The sequence below is a fragment of the Pteropus alecto genome, unplaced genomic scaffold (assembly GCF_000325575.1).
Source record: "Pteropus alecto unplaced genomic scaffold, ASM32557v1 scaffold45, whole genome shotgun sequence".
Classification (NCBI taxonomy): Eukaryota; Metazoa; Chordata; class Mammalia; order Chiroptera; family Pteropodidae; genus Pteropus; species Pteropus alecto.
In genome coordinates, this window is record NW_006442491.1 from 33,895,328 (window position 1) to 33,909,095 (window position 13,768).

The window sequence follows — 13,768 nt, forward strand, 5'->3', positions numbered from 1 at the left end:
TGGACTAAGTCTGAGAAAGTAGACGCACTGCAATGTCGTTGGGATATTTTTAGTTGCAAATAATAGAATATCTGACTGAGTAACTTAAAAAGCAGTTCTGTTTTTAAAACCATATTCCTTAATAAGAACTCTGGAGATAGATGGTTGCTGGGCTGGTTTAGAGAAAGGTCAGCAAAAAGGTCACATCACCCCACCGTCTATGTTTGTACAGCCCCCAAACTAAGAAAGATTGCGAAAAATGAAAATGAGGATGAGGAATATGCAATAAAGACCATGTGTGGCTCACAAAACATAAAATATTTACTATCTGGCCCTTCACACCCAACAGAAGTCTCCCGATCTCTGGTTTAAGGCATCAGCCGGGCCATCAAGCACTCGGCCTCCCCCTGCCCTCTCTCCTTGGCATGTTGGCATCATCTCCCACCATTGACAGCTGTCCCAGCTCTACGTGCCAGGTCTACAGTTGCCTGGCTGAAGAGGAGATAGAACTTGTCCCTCACGTATCTGTCATCAGAAAGGAAGATCTTTCCAGAAGGCCCCAGCAGACATGCCCTCAGCCCCCAGCAGCTGGAACGTGGTCACATGGAGTAGCTGCAAAGGAGGCTGGGAAAGGGCTGGCTGGTGTTTTCAGACTCCCTGTGGGAAGACCCCCTGCCCGTCTGGGAGCAGGGGGCTGGGACTGCCTGCTGGGTTGGTACCCACCAGCATCTGCTCATGGGGAATGTCCCATCCGCTCAGAGCTATTGGTAACACCAGCCATCTACCATGTAAGGACAGCGACACTTCCCTCTGATTAGATGCTCGTCAGTGCTGATGCTACTACCCTCCTCTCTGTGGGATGCAGAAGAAAGAACCTCTTTGAGCCGGCTGCCTTGGGTTTAAATCTCAGCTCTTGGGAGTGTTTTATACATCTGTACACATACACAGCAATGATAACTAGCATATACTGAGTCCTATTAAGAGCAGCTGGTACTTTGTGAGGGTCAGCGAAGCATATTAGGGACTTCTAACCCCTGTCTCAGGCAACCGAGTCCCAAAGGAAGCTCTGTCCTTCATCTCACATCTACTCTTTGTCGGCACTTTTCCTGCGTCTCCTGGATTTGCAAGGTCCTCGATAAGACACAGAATTACTCTCCACCACAGAATATGTAGAGTCCCAGAGACAGGGGAATGCACCCTTCTCTGTGACATCTTTTTTTAATAATCAGTAGATTATTAAAAAAAAAAAAAAATTAAAATCCTTGTAATGGTGACTTTAAATAAGAGACTTTTAATAACTTTCACCCTTTTGCTTTTCTTCCCAGAACACAAGGGGCTAATTAAAAGTAGAAAAGTTCTTGTTTGATCAGAAATTCTTGTGTTTTGGAAAAAGCAGGGAAAACTACTCTAATATTCAGAAAGGGCTTAATTGGCTTTAAAATCACCACGTTCCCTTTTGCTATTTGGGACAGTGCGGATGAGCCTTCCTTTGTGAACCCACACAGAAAAGGTAAGGTAATGGGACTATTGTAATTAGGGCCCTCAGCTGAAAGATGGTCTTTTGATGTGGATCTATGGGATTCTCTTTCAACCTAACTCGATATGATTCCTCTCTGAGAACCTCTCGTACGTCCTGGTCTTTTGGCTGACTCCTCTCCATAAACGCCTTTATTACTTGAGCCGTAAGCTTGTTTATTGAGGAAGATGTGTGTGGTGGTCCCTAATGGAGCATGTCAGCATAAAAGCCCCGTTAGACTGAAGCAGGCCTGGGTCCATCCATTTCACGCCAAACTCTCTCCTCGATGTATTAGAATTAGTGCAGGGAAAGTGAGTGCTCTATGTAGCATGGCCTTTTTGAAACTGAAGTGTCTCCACCTCTAGAATAACCTAGAAAAAGAATTCCCTGGGCTCATAGACGCTCCTACCAAGAGGAACCATGGAGCTCATCAAAAGGCACAAAATAGCAAAATGATATATCTGTGGAAAATTTACAAATGTTCTTTCCATAGCAGTGATCTTAAAAGTCGACGTGTCTGTTGGTTAGCAGACTGTTTTCAGTCCTCATTTGTCGATAAGTGGGATGATGAAAATGATAGCATCAGGAAAAAGTTACACCCAATTCAATTTAGTGTTGGGGATATTTTTTGTCTTATAAAGTGACTCTCTGTAGACTCTTGCCAATTCTTGTTTAATAATTAAAGCAGGGACTCATTTATCCACTAACTGGGACAGGCTTGCATGGAGGTGTTTATTGATCCAGTGTGTCATTGCAGAGAACACGTTCCTGCTGCCTTTCCTGAACATCCTTCAAAAAGTGACTGATGCCGTCGCCTCAGAGTTAGACTGGTGAGAATGATGACGAGGGTGACTTCACGGTGAGGATGGCAAGGCTAGTGATGGTGGGCTGTGAGGGTCAGCGAAGCAAATGTGACCGTGAGAGTGAAGTACAACAGGCAAAATGAAGCACTGGCCCCTTGTAGGTCATTTGCACTGATCCTGGTTACATCTCTGGAAGGTCTGTTTGATCACCTGCTGAATCTTTGGAACTATCTGTGAATAATAGATGAGGCATTTGGGTTGCCTTAGGTGTACGATGTCTTTTCTCAAAAGGAGCTAGGGTGTATGTTACTTATTACCCATCAAGACATTACATATTCCCCAGCGTTACCTAAAATGTATCAGTATTTTTACTGTGTTGTTGTTGCCCAATGCAAAGATTATAAAGTATCACCTTAATAACTAAGATTTCTGGGTTAAGTATGAGAGGTTCCTGGTCATAAGTGCTGGTGGATGGTTAACTAAATAATTCAGGAAGATCTTATGGCTCCATAAAATGAATGACTGCAACTCTTCTGTCTTTATCCCCTTCTGCTGAACATCAGTAGTGTATAAATAAGTATTCTATTTGGTTGTAGGTGATAAAAATCTGCTAGACATGGCTTAAGCAAAACAAAAGGGATTCATTTAAAAAATATTCAATGTTTCATGGGGTGCAAAGGCAGTAAAGCAGCTGGGTGTTAGGAGGGGTCTAGAACTAGGTACTAAGATGCTAAAGAGTCTTTTGTTCCAGCTCTCAATTCTGCCCCTCTCGGGGCATCTGATGCAAAGTCATCTAAGCAAATTGGGCTTTATACAATTAGATTCTTTTTGGTCAGTATCACTAACCCCCAACAGGTAGAGAAAGGTGTCAGCTCTGCATCTGCTCCCACAATTCACAACCAGGTGCCAATGAAAGCAAATCTCTGGCCAAATTTGATATTTATTAACAAGCAGGAACAAAACAGGCGTAGTCTCTTCTTTAAGTCTGATGAAGACCAAGCTTCCCCCTTTGAGGTACCCCAATAGCATCTTGCTTGAATATTCTTCCAGAAGCAAAGGTAAAGGCATGTAGCCCAGGGATTGGCACGCTTGCTTTTATAGAGAACCAGATAGTAATTTTTTTAGGCTTTGCAGGCCCAATAAGCTCTGCTGCAATTACTCAAGTCTATCTTCATGTAAATGCAGCCACAGACAATATAATATTGGTGTATTCCAATAAACTTTATTTTAGACTGAAATTGGAATTTCATATAAAGTCCACGTGTCTAGAAATATCATCTTCTTGTGTTTTTTTTCCCAACTACTTATAAATGTAAAAACTGTTCTTAGCTCATGGGCTGTGCAAAAACAGGTGGTGAGTTGGACTTGACCCATGAACTGTAGTTCACCAATCTTTGCTCTAGTAGCATATTTCTAATGACAGTGGGGTGACCAAGAGTCCACCAGACACAATCACGGAAGCATTTACAAATCAAAGTTCGGACAACCTGGTGACAAGATGATTCTGCAGTTGTTCTTTCACAGGGCTTTAAGAGGGAGTGCTACAGTACGCCTTCAGCAGACCACCACCTAGGTAACAGAATATTCTTTGATATAATGACGGCTCCCTAACATGTCTGAGAGCCTCCCCGACTTCTAGCCAGTGTCCAGATCTCTCTTAATTGCCCACCAGTATTCACCGATTATCACAGATTATAATCTCCAATAAATGTCTCTCTACTATTTTGAACCTTAAGCCGTTCACATCCCTCCATCCATCTCAGTTTGCTCTCTCATCCACTGGTGTGCCACCCACTGTCCAGCTTCACCTCCCCTATTGTACCCAGTTTCTAAGACACTCTCATCAGAGACTCTCAAGTCAGCTGTGAGGCCTCCCATTGTGGTTTAAGAGTTGGATTTTAGCATGGCTTCTACTTGGTCTTCATCTAAAATGGATCCAAGTCTCCGTCTAGGCCCAGAACAAAAATTTTAAATCATCGCAGAATAGTCCTTTTGGCTAACAAAGCCCTCTCCCAAGGCCAAGTGGATGTTTCTCCTTGCTACAGGTATGCCATGTCCCTGTTGAAATTCATATAAAAGAAAAAGGATTCTTAATGTGTGTGAAGTTGTAATGTTTCCTTCTGTGGGAAAAATAAACAACAACAAAAACAAATCAATTATCAGGGAAACTTGAAAAGAACGATACAACTATAAATCCTAAATAGCACAACTAGAAATATACTTTATGTTGATTTCATCAGTTGTGGTCAATTTTCAACTGGTCAAATATTGGCAGTTTCTTCTGGTTCACTATAATTTGAAGTAAATTATAGATAACTTAATGGCATTGGATGAATTCTTTTCTTTTACTGCAGATTGCTTTGTTTAGTTTCCCAGTTTCTAGACCATACAATGTGGCTGCTGACAACACCCAAGATTTTGCATTATAAAGAGACAGAGAAAAAGAAAGACAGAGAGATAGAGAGAAGCAGGGAGATTACATGATAGAGAGAGATTAAATTTCTCCTTGACCTAAACCTAGTTCTTAGGGGAGGGACTTCGAGCAGCTCCCACTCCTGGACTAACCAATGTGGTTAGGATGGAGGTGAGGCCAAAGTCATTGCATAAAGGAGTTTTCGAGAGTCCACCCCTATGGTTTGGAATAGTGTGGTAACCAGGACGGTGGCCATTGAAAGCTTGACAGACAACCCAATAATTGTCCTCCAAGGATGTGTCTTAGAACTATTATTCCATTGCTATGTTAGAAATTTGTGTGAGCCCTGAGATAAAGAAGCTAATATTAAAAATGTTTAGCATCACATACTAATCAATCAGAACAGACTCAAGACATACAGAGGTGGCCGAGCCGTACAAGCACATACTCTGGTAAGTTAGTATGAGCTTCTCTGAGAAATATAAATATATCACTCCTCCTTCCAGACCTAATTCTTTTGTGAACCTGGACAATGAACAAGGATTTTTATAATACAAAGCTCTATATGATGCTGGGCGAAGAGACAGACAGGTAGGTAGCCAGTACACCTTCTCACAATTTTGCAATTTGTGACTCTGGTCTTTTGGAATTTGTCGCGTGATGAGCCAGCAAGCTTCTTTGTTCTTCAGGGTTCTTGTCAGTCTCTGGGAAGAAAGCGCAAACAAGCACACAGTCTGAGTGTTGTCTTATGCGTCTGCTTTGAACAGGGGTTTCCAAAAATACCTTAGAGCTAAACTGTAATGTCAAGGTTTAAAACCGTCCACTGTATGAATGACATTCCTTGGTCTATTCTCTTCTCAGTTGAATAAGTCTAGTTCCACCATATCCATCTGCTTTAGCAGTCACCTGCCCCCACCCCAATGGGTGAAATTTCCTGAGGCCCCTTACCCCTGCTCACCAAGACGGGGAGATTTTGCCTCTAGACACACAAGAGAGCATCAAAATAGTTGCCAAACGAACCCTAGAATCTCTTCTCTTCCCCATTGCAAAATCTCTTGAGGATTTGAGTCGCTTCTAGGTTCCGGTCAACTCAGTTACTCTCAATTGGCAGGAAAGTAGAACAAAACCGTGGGAGGAGTCAGTGTTCATATCTGTCCCACTGCGGATGGGGCGCTGTGCCTCTCACGCGGAGGAGGGTGGAGGTGGGATGTAAGCCTCGCGGACAGAAGGAAAGGCTGGGAACCACTGAACTAGCTACACTAACAGACAAATGTGCCGTCTCACATCAAAGCACCTTGAGGTTTTCTACTTTTACAGCGTCCTGCTAGGTCCGCACTAGATATTTATTAAGCCAAATTGCATATAAGGAACTGGCGATATTTAGGAGAGAAGACAGGGAAGAAGAGGAGGGGCACTGGGGCTGGGAGCAACGTATAAGGATATCTTTCAGATGCGTGAGGCGTGTCATACTGCAAAGGAGCAGAGCTTCCAAATGAACTAAGATACCCAAGGCTTCCCATTGCCCAAAGAATACCCATCAAACTGCTTTCCAGGCCTACAGAGCTCTCTATAGGTGGTTCTCAAAATCTTTACAAATATATCAGTGCCTGGACTCACCGTGCGCCAATCCCTGGGATGGGGCCTGGGCAGCTGCATTTTTTGCATGTGCTCAGCCTGGAACCTCTGCTGCTGTAATCTAGCTCCAGGTTACTTTCCCGGGCTCCTTTTCCACCCTTCCCTCTTTGTTCATAGCGCCTGCACCCTTGGCCTCTGTTCCTTGAACATTTCGAGCTCATTCCAACTTCAGGGCTTTTGCTCTGCCCGATTCCTGTGCTTAGAAGCATCTCCTTCCCAATTTAAGCTGTGTGTCAGCTCAGATAGTCACCTCTTGGTGGAGCCTTCCTTGACCCTCTGTATTCACTTCCTGGAGCTGCCATAATAAAGCACTGCAAACTGGGTGGCTTAAGATAACAGCACTTTATTCTCTTGCAGTTCTGGAGGCTAGAAGTCCCAAATCGAGGTGTTGGCAGGGCCGCGCTCTCTGTGACTTCTAAGAGAATATGTGTCCCATGCCTTTCTCTCAGCTGCTGGTGTTGCCAGCGATCCTTGGCGTTCCTTGGCTTGTAGGTACATAACTCCATGCTCTCCATACATCTTCACATGGCATTTTTCCTGTGCATCTTACTATTGTCTTGTCTTGATGAATGTCTCTTCTCCTCTTTTGATAAGGATACTAGTCACTCGCCCACCCTAATGACATCATTTTAATTTATTACATCCACAAAGACCCTATTTCCAAATTCATAGGTACCAGGGGTTAGGGCTTCAACATATTTTAGGAGGAACACAATTTAACCCATAATACCCTCTATTCAAAGCACCCTACCATACTCCCTCTGGCCGTTATCACTTCACCCTGTCTTGACCAGTTTATTTGTGTGCTGGGTGTCTTCCTCACTGAGTACAAACACCATGAGAGCATAATCCTTGATTATCTGGAATGTCCCCACATCAACCATGCCTGAAAGAGTACATAGTAAATATTGGTTTGAATGAATGAAACAAAACTAATAAAGAATAAAAATTTCAGGGAAGCAGATTTTAGTTCATCATGCGGAAGTCTTTTATATAAACAAAACAAAATAAAACCTTTCACCATTTTTTTTTAAGGTAATGAGTTCGTAATCATGGGAGGAGTTCATAATAAGGCTGGACATTGTCTTAGAGGGGATACAGGAGAGGGGCTTCACCTTTCAGTTCAGGAATGGATTTATGACCTCTAAGGACCCTTTAAATCCAGAAGTTCAATAACACTGCGTTTGAACAGAGCCTTTTTAGAAACACTGTGTCTCAGAAACATGACTTGAATGGTGGGAACTTACGGCAGGTGTCCATTTCCTGTCACCGTCTCTGACGGGTGAAATCTGATGACAGCTCTCCAATCACATGACGCCTGTGGTCCCCTTTATGTCTCATGAGTGTGCGCTTAAGCCAAGTTTGAATTTCTTCTTCTTTCATTTATTTATGATTTTTTTTTTTCTGGTGGGCCCATTCCATCTAAAAAGGGGGGAAAAAAGGAAGAAGATATAAAATTTCTGTTCAGGATCCCTTTAATGTCTTCACTAAGCCCGTTACAATGAGATATTGTTTTATGTTGGCCCTGTCTTCAGAAAGAAACACCTTCTCTGTTGAAAGATCTTGCTGCCGGGGGACTCCATGTCACCAGAGCAGTCAACTTTGATTTGTGTATCAATAATGTCCTGTCAGTAGCCAGAGGGTATGGCATCAGGGCGTTCCAGATGCCTTTATTGGTGCTTTTGCTGGAGGATTATTTCAAATTAACTTCAGTCTCTTGGAAGACAGTGAATAGGAAAGTGCTATTTCCCATTTGTAAACAAAATGGGGAATAATTATGGGAGAAACCAAGACAGGCGGATTTCTAGGAAATGTCACATCTGCAGGTCTTCATTTTCTCCAAGCATTGTTGCCCTGCCCCTCTCTTCCTGTTGCTCATCTCCTCCCAGGTATAATCCTGAACACTACCTGGTTACAGGGCAATTGGTGGCCTCACAGACACTCGACAAAATAACTACAGATGCTTCTGCTGTCACGATAATGGAGAGATTGGCAGACCGGTTGTAGGGGAACAGAATGGAGCTCTTAAAATATTATAAAATTTTTAAAAAGTGTTTTGTATGTGTTGGCAAAAATAATAGTTATTGTATAAATTTTGGAAAAGATCGAAAAGCAAAGGGATAAACATAAAAATCACCTGTTATTCTCTCACCCAGAATAACCATTGTTTATCACTTCAGTATATTTACTTTGACTATTTCCTCGCTCCCTCTCTTTCTCTATGAAATAATATTCTTTTCTCAATAATACAGAATAAAGGTAGGCAAGCATAAAGGCCAGATAGTAAGTAGTTTCGGCTTTGCTAGCCATACGCTCTGTGTTGCAACGACTCAGCTCTGCAGCTATAGGACACAATCAGCCACAGACATCCAAACATGATGGGTGTGGCTGTGTTCCAACAAAACCATTTACAAAAACAGGTTTTGTTTTTGGGCAGGATTTGTCTCATCGCCATAGTTTGCCGCATTCAGGAGAGCAAAGGTGGACACAGTGAGACTTGTTAGGTGGCTATCGCTATGACCCAGTTGAGATGTGATCGTAACTCTGACCACACAACCATTGTGATGGGTGAGAACTGGTCCTCAGGTTCTGCAGCCAGGAGGATTTACTGCCGATTTGGAAGTGAGGCATGAGAGAAAGGGAAGTGCCAAAGGTGACAGCAAAGACGTTGGCCCGCGCAGCTAGAAGCAGAAGTTCCCATCTACTGAGGTGGGAAAGACCCATCAGAATAGGTGAAGAACGGATACTTTGGAGAAAGAGCTTAGTTTTAGAAAAGTTTAATTTAGATGCCTAAATTTTAGATGTTTGTCACCTAGGTGATGGTATCAAGTGGAGTTCAAGGGAAAGTTTCATCCTAGGAGAGACATTTGGGTGTCAGCAGGATATGGTGGTGTTTACAGACACAAGTCTAGATGAGGTCACCCAAGATGTTTAAAGAGGGAAGAGAACATAAGTCCCACTATGTGCTAGGCATGAGTCTGTCTTCTGGAGATTCAACAGAAGCAAAAGAAAGTGTCTGCTCTCACAGAGTGGCTCATCCAGCTTTGTGATGTCGCTGCAGCTGGTTGGACATGGGGTCGCAGCCTGCCACCAACCACTTGGCTCAATCACCTTCTCTCTTAGAAATTTCAAAGTGAAGCACAAACCACACATAACTTCAGGAATGGGGCAGCATGTGCTTAGGAAAAGAGAAAACCATTGATTCTGGAGAGAGAGGAATGAATGAAAGATACATTAAAGAAGAATATAAGAGAATACTATCAGTTGATTTAAGACAACTTTTTTGGTCCTTTCTGAGGTCCTATTACTCTCATTGTCTGTGGGTTGGTTCCAAGAGATTCTCCTGTGTATTCACACTAAATTGCCCACATTTGTGAGCTAGCAGAGTTACGAAGGAGGTTCTGGTACTTACAAGCAGAGAAAACATCCATAGTCAACAGTAATTGAGATGGGAGAAAAAAATAGAGCGCTCCAATTGAAATCTTAACTGCGAGAGCATCTCCTAAATAATCCTTTTCATTTTCCCAACTCAAGAATTCACTTGTTACTAAGAGACAAAGTTAAAAATAAAAAATATCTACAGAGGCTGTATGAGGCCCTTACGCCATTTCGCTGAGAACCTTGTGTCTCTGTACATGTTGGAAAAAAAAATTTAACGCTTAAATTACTTCTGTTAAAATACATTAGTTTCTCAATAGATTAATTAATTTAAAATATATCTATTAAAGGGGCAACATGAACCTAATCAATTAAGAGAACTAAATACCATTTTGATCGGCCCAATTGTTTTGAAAGGCAGCGTCCCCACGGGAAACGTACATGAGAAATGGATGCACCGCAGACACCTGGCACTGCATCTTGGGGTCTCCTCGAGGCCAGAGCCTTTACACAGGCAGCCAGGATGCCTAATGCAGTCCACAGATGTCCTTCATGTGGCCCACATCAAGTTATGAAAAACTGGCTCTGACATTTAAAAATCTGAAAAATAAATATATAAAACTAGACTGGAAAATTCCAAAACTAAGGGAATTCAGAAGATCTGACAATCCTGGGTCCATAATCCCCTTTAGCAGCAATCACCAGGTCAATGCCTTCTTTATAAACAGGAACCGCGACTTGCTATCTCAGTATGGCCTTTGTTCATTTACACCGGTGGTTCCCAGCGGGGGCGACTTCACCCTTTAAAGGACATGTGGCAGTATCTGGAGACATTTTTGATGGTCACGCAGGGCTGGGGGGTGGGTGCTACTGACATCTAGTGGGTAGAAACCAGGGATGCTACTAAACATCCCACAGTGCACAACAGACCCCCTCAACCAAGAATGACTCGTCCTCAAATGTCAGTGGTGACACAGTTCAGATACCCTGGTGCATACCTACTCCCTGGCTGCTCTACAAATGTGAATTTGCAATTCCAGCAGTTTCTCTGAAGCTAAGCAAGAATAACATAAATAGTTCCGAAAATTCTATAGTCTTTACTCCCCTATGCTTCTCTGAGTAGGTCGGACAAGAAGACTCAGTGATTCAAGTGTGACAGCAACATCTAATATTTGAATATTTATTATGTGCCAGACACTACGCTAAGTGAATTTACATATACAAACCCATTTAGGCCCATAACAACGGAATTAAAATTACAATATTACAGATGACAAAAACCCCTCTCAAACAACCTTTAAACAGGAAGCTCTTTTATTGGCGCAAGTACTTAGATGCTGGAGAAACACAACCTGGATTTGAATCCCAGCTCTGCTACTTGCTAGCTCTGTGACACTGAGTAAGTTATTAAACCTCTTTGGGCCTCTGTCTTCTCACCTGAAAATGGAATAATAGTAACACCCAGCTCATCAGACCATTATGAAGAAAAAAGAGTTATCACAGTAAAAGTACTCAGACCAGTGTCTGGTCCATTATAAGTGCTCGGCAAAGGTTAGTTATTGTTGTTGTTTTTCTGCTGTTTCTGGTTCTTCTTTCTCTGTTTCTTCTTCTTGCTGGACTAAATAAATGCTCAGGTGGTAAACAGGAGTGCCGGCTCCAAGAGTTCAAAACATTTCATCAAACCTCTTGCTCACATCCTCTCTCCCTCTTGTTCTCAGCTTTTATTCCCTCCGCTTCCATTCTTCGTCACTCCCTTTCCCGAGCATTGACAATACGGCCATGAACACTCCCTGTCCATATGCTAGGAGCTTAGCTAAAGCAGTAAGTTCCAGAAAAAGTCCGGAGCTGGTTCTCCTTGGTCCTGTTGTTCATTCTTAAACAGACCGGTGTCACCAGGAGTGGAAGAACCACCTGAGTTGAACGTCCACCCCTGGACCTGGGAAAGGAGTCAGCTCCTCCACACCACACTCACTGGGAGGCGGAAGGCTGACTCTTCAGCAGAAAATGCAGACGTTGTTTCCAAAAGAAGATCTCGGCAGGCAAAATGGACAATGCTGCAATTATTCCCGTTTTACAGAAAACTGTCTCACTAAGATTACATAATTTTCACAAGGATACAAAGCAAGTAAGGATGGTAAGAAGGATTCAAATTCTGGCTTTTTAACATTCAGGAACAACACAGTATTAGGAAAACCTATAATAATAGATCGAAAGAAAAATGATGGTGTCATCGTAGATGTTTGAGAGCTTTTAATAGGAGTCAATATCATCTCTTGATAGATAGTCCATTCCAGCATCAAACTGAAAAAGGCAATGGGAGAGATTTTTAAGAAGATGAGTTTAAATTGCTGGTAAGGGACTTAGAAGAAGGCTTTTTAAAAAAAAATGGATATTGGCATGATTTTCATTTTTTATAAGTAAATCTATATATTTAACATGATTTCCATAGAAATACTAATGCTTTTTTGAACTAAAAGATCTAATTCTAAAATATAATTTAAAATATACAAATAAGAAGAATTGGGAGAATTCTGCAACATATCCTAATATATAGTAATTAAAACCTGATGGTTCTCGTGCGGTATAAACAGACCAATGTTGAATAGAGTTCAGAAATAGGCACAAATAAATATGGGAATTTATTATATGACAAGAGTCTTATTTAAAATCTGTTTGGAAAAAATTGATCATTCAATATATGATGTTAAAGCATCTGAATAGCTATCTGGAAAAAAAAGAAAAAGAAACCCTGCCTCACGCTACGCAAACTTATTATGCCAGATGTTCAAGCATTTAAATGTAACCTATTAAAATGAACCTATTATTTCCTAGAAAATGTGGAATAATTGTTTTCATAGTCACTGAATGGAAAGGCTTTTCTAAAGAAATGATGCAAAATCCAAAAGCCATAAAAGAAAATTTTAATAAATTTGACTATATAAATATTATAATGCGTTGAATTGACTCGCTCAAGTCCTAACCCCTGGTATCTATGAATGTGACCTTATAGAGAAAGATCATCTTGGCAGATAGAATCAAGTTAAGATGCAGTTATACTGGATCAAGATGAGCCCTAACTCCATGACTAGTGTCCTCAGAAGGGGAGAGATATTTGGACACACGGACAGTCAGAGAAGAGGGCCGTGTGAAGACAGAAGCAGAGCCTGGAGTTATGCTGCCCCAAGCCAAGGAACCCCAAGGATTGCTGGTAGCCACCAGAAGCGGGAAGAGCCAAGGAAGGATTTTTCTCTAGAACCTTTGGAGGAAGCATGGCCCTGCCAAAGACTTGATTTTAAACTTCTACCTCCACTCCTCCAAAGTGTAAAAGAAAAAACTTTGTTTTTTAAGCTACCCAATTGGTGATCATTTCAGTAGCCCTAGAAAACTAATACAAATATTTAAAAAGAATTTGTATGGGGGAAAAATACGCCCAAAACAAAACGAAAATACAAATGGAGAAAATATTTGCAACTCATGTGACAAAGGATTAATTTCCTTCACAAGTAAAAATCTTCTGTAAATTAGTATTTTTTTCAAAAAGCCAACTACTTGATATAAAATGGGCACATGAAGTTCTGTAATAAAGTTCTTACAGCTTTGTTGGGAGAAATTAAAGAAATAGTTTATGTGTAACAAATACGGTGACTATCTAATGGGTAGCCTCAGATTTCCCTTTTCATCCACTTTGAGACTATAGTCATTACCTTATATTCTTCCTTATTGCTTTAGTGACTAAGTAGATATTATTGAACATTTTTTAGGGTATCGTATACCATGCAGCCAAACATCGTTTTAAAAATTGCTTTTCCAATACATGTCTATTGTTTCCTCAAAGTTCCACTCTGGGCACCAATGTCTTCTAGTTCTCTCTGTTTTTCCTTCAGTCCTATGATTCCCAACCCTGCCTCTCAAATATTTCCGATTCCCCTAGAAACTTAGCTCTCAGCTTGTATAACAGCCAGCAAAACTAAAGCCTAGCAGTTAGCTGATCCAGCCTTAGAAAGTGTTCAGGTGCCAACCATTGAAAATCCCATGGAGTTCATC